This window comes from Elephantulus edwardii, unplaced genomic scaffold, assembly GCF_000299155.1.
Source record: "Elephantulus edwardii isolate Elephantulus edwardi_28Jun2011 unplaced genomic scaffold, EleEdw1.0 scaffold00086, whole genome shotgun sequence".
Taxonomy (NCBI): Eukaryota; Metazoa; Chordata; class Mammalia; order Macroscelidea; family Macroscelididae; genus Elephantulus; species Elephantulus edwardii.
Window position 1 is genome coordinate 11,287,208 of NW_006399836.1, and position 3,953 is coordinate 11,291,160.

Genomic DNA, 3,953 nt, shown 5'->3' on the forward strand with positions numbered 1-3,953 from the left:
CTCCTGTACCAGTCAGATCTGATTTGACGGTACACACACACAAAAGAAAAAAAAAAAAAGGTTTCCAAAGTAAAAAAAAAAAAAGAATGGGAGAATTGGACAGCCAGTAGGCAAGCTAAACACAAAACTTTTGTGAGTTATATTTTACAGAAGGATTTTGATAAAGTTACACTGTTGAAGTACCATTTACATCAAGGTGCTTTTTGTTATGGCCATGGAGTTACCTGTAACTCATAGCGACCCTATGTACATTAGCTCTGAAGCCTGCTCTATTCTTAGCCAACTTCATCATCTCCAACAGACTTAATCACATTTCTCCAGTTACAGAGTCAATCCATCACATCCTAAGTTTTCCTCTCCTGCACTGTCCCTCCACCCTTCCAAGCATGACATCCATCTCCAAGGACTGGTCCCTCCTAAGCCCAAAGTATGTTAGATGGAACCACAAAATCCTTGCCTCTAGGGAGCAACCTAATTTCACATTCTCCAGGACAGACCTGTTTTTTTTCTCCTGCCAGTCTACATACAGCATGTTCAACACTCTTCTCCAGCACCACAACTCAAAGACATCAATCTTTCTTCCATCATCTTTATTTACTGTTCATCTCTCTGATGTATAGAAAGTAATTGTGAAGACCATGGCCTGGATCAGGTACACCTTAGTCTCCAGATTTACATCATTGCTCTTCAGTACTCTAGAGAGGTCTCTGACAGCAGATTTTCCCAATGCAAAGATGGGGGGGGGGAAGGGTGTCTACTGATATTATTTTCTCACTTTTCAGATAAGAGACCTTTTAATTGGATTGAGAAATTTTGGTACATTCACACAATGAAATACTACACAACATTCAGAAGCAACAATTTCAAATATTACTATCTAATTTGGGAGGGAACTGGAAAGCATTATGCTTTGTGAACTAACTCAGTGAACTAACAAAATACTACATAAGGCCATTCTTGTAGAAATAGAAAGACAATTAGTGCAATATGCATGAGACTCCAAATTGGGGAGATGGGAGCAGAGGAGTGACGATAGGCAGGGGGGAATCACAGGGCCGCATAATTTGGTGCGTGGAGGGAAGGGTGGGTAAAGGACATGGGAAAGATCTGGCAAGACAGGGCAATCGTGGGCATAGTTCAATATTGATAAATTTAATAAAATATGATGAATGGGAATGATTGTATGAAACATAACGGGAATGAACAATAGTCTGAAACACAATGTATATGAACAATGTAAGAAAATCAATATAAAATAAAAACTTTTTTAAAAAAAGAGACCTTGCAATATGAGTGGCAACCTCATGTCTTCATCTTATCAGAGACCAGGGTATTTATATAACATAGAAAAAAGACATGCACAAATGGGGATAACAGAAGGGGATAAAGAGCAGATAAAATCAAGGCGCTGACAGGGCAATGAAGGAGACCACGAACTTTGATTTCAGGGCCACTTTACTTTTAAGGTGTTAATGCTGTTTGTGCACTACAAGGGAGCTTTGCCTGCAAGGTGGATGGAACTCAGAATAAGCAGCAGGAAGTTTCTGTGAATTTGCCATATGACATCAGAATCAGCTCAATATTCAACAATTATTGTTGCTAGGCAGCCTGCATGGTTGTTTTACACTATAACTCAATTATTTATTCATAACAAATACCTTTTATAAAACCACAGAAGGTGATTTTACACATCCACCTCACTTACTGGATGACAGAAAAATCAGGTGGATTACACTGTGGAAAGAATTGTTGGAGAAGCTCAACATCAGCAGTTAAAACCAGGTCCAGTGCTGACTGTGGAGCAGATCATCAACTGCTCGTGTACAACTTCAACTTGAAGCCGAAGAAAATGAAAACCAGTTTACAAGAGCTAAAATATGTCTAGCTGAGTTAGTCTCTCCCACCTGAATTTCAAAATCATCTCCAGAATAGGTTTGAGGCATTGAACCGTAATAATTTGAAGACCAGATGAGTTACAGGATAAAATCAAATATACTCATGAATTAAATAAAAGATCATTACAAAATGGAAAAAAAATACTAAAATGGATGTCAAAAGAGACTCTGAAAATGGCACTAGGAGTTTAAGAAGTCATATCAAAGGGTATAAAAGGCAAAATGAAAGAGATGAGTGAAATATTTCAAAGAATATCTCAGGAAGACGAGGGTAGGTGTTTAAACACAATGTGCTAATAGCTGGAGTTGGAGACTAAAAAGGCAAGAACTTCCGAGGCATTTATAAAACTGAAAGAACTGAGAAAAAAAAAAAAAATCAAATGGCCAGTTGCAACACTGAGAAATGCCAAGGGCAAAACCATGAATGATCTAGAAAGCATCAAAGAAGATGAAAGGAATCCACAGAATCACTGTATCGAAAAGAACCACTTGACACTGGAAAATTTCAGGACGTATACTATGAACAAGAGTGAATGGTAATGAAAGAAGAGGTTCAAGATTCATTAAAGACATTGGTAAAAAAAAAAAAAAGTCCCAGGGAATCACCTAAGAGATGCCACCCTAGACACACTCACCATTTCCTTGGCAGAAAATTTCAAGGAGAGCTGCCCGGCTGGCTGATTAGAAGAGAGTCCTATTTGTTCCCATTCCCAAGAAAGGTTATCTAACAGAATGTGGAAATTGTAAAAAAGAATATATCATTAATATCACATGTAAGCAAAGTATTAACTAAAGATCATCCCCAAATAACTAGAACAGTATATTGACAGAGAACTGGCACAAGTTCAAGCTGGGTTTGTTTAGAAGAGACGATGGCACCAGCGATCATTGCTAATGTCTGATGGATCCTGACTGAGAGTGGAGACTAACAGGATAAGCAGAGAAGAATGCATATCTGTGTTTTATTGACTATGTAAAGGCATTTCCCTGCACACATCATAACCGACTATGGCTATCATTGAGAAAAATGGGAATCCCAGATACTTAAATGTGCTTATATAAAACCTATACCTGAGTCAAGAAAACACTGCTGCTGCTGTTGTTGTTATATGCCATCAAGTCACTTGTGACTCATAGTGACCCTATGTACAACAGGCCTCAACCCTGCTCTATCCTGTGCCAACCTCACTGTCTCTAACACAGCTATCCCCATCGCTCCAGCGACTGAAACAATCCATCTCACCAAGGCTCTTCCTCTCCTGTGCTGTCCCTCCACTCTCCCAAGCATGTCATTCACTCCAAGGACCAGTCCCCCCTTGTAACATGTCCAAAGTATGTCAGATGAAGCTTCAGAATCCTTGCCTCCAAGGAGCAGCCGGTTTCACTTTCCCGTGGTTTAAAATGAAGAAAAGTTTGTGTCAGGGTTGTATCCATACTCCATATCTATTTAATCTACATGCTGAGCAAATCACTCAAGAAGCTGGACTCTGTGAAGAACACAGCATCAGGATTGCAGGAAGACTTATCAACAACATGCACTACGCAATTGACACAACCCTGCTGACTGAAAGTGAGGAGGACTTGATGCACTTACTGCCTAGAAACAAAACTTAATATAGCCTTCAATATTTTCCCCCTCTCAACATCAAGAAGACAAAATTCCTCACCACTGGACCAATAGGAAACATTGTGACAAATGGAGAGAAGGTTGAAATTGTCAAAAGATTTCATCTTACTTGGATCCACAATCAACATCCTTGGTACCAGCAGTCAGGAGATCAGAAGATATATTGCAATGGGGAAATCCACTCTCAGAGATTTCTACACATTATTAAGGAGCAATGATGTCAATTTGAAGACTAAGGTGCAACTTATTCAGGCCATAATGGCTTTAATCACTTGCTGTGCATTACATGAGAAAGCAAGACAATGAGTAAGGATGATAGAAGAACTGATGCCTTTGGATTGTGGTGTAGGAGAAGAGCACGGAATATCCCATGAACATCCAAAACCTCCCAAACAGATATGTCTTGGCAAAAGTACAGCCAGAGTGCTCCT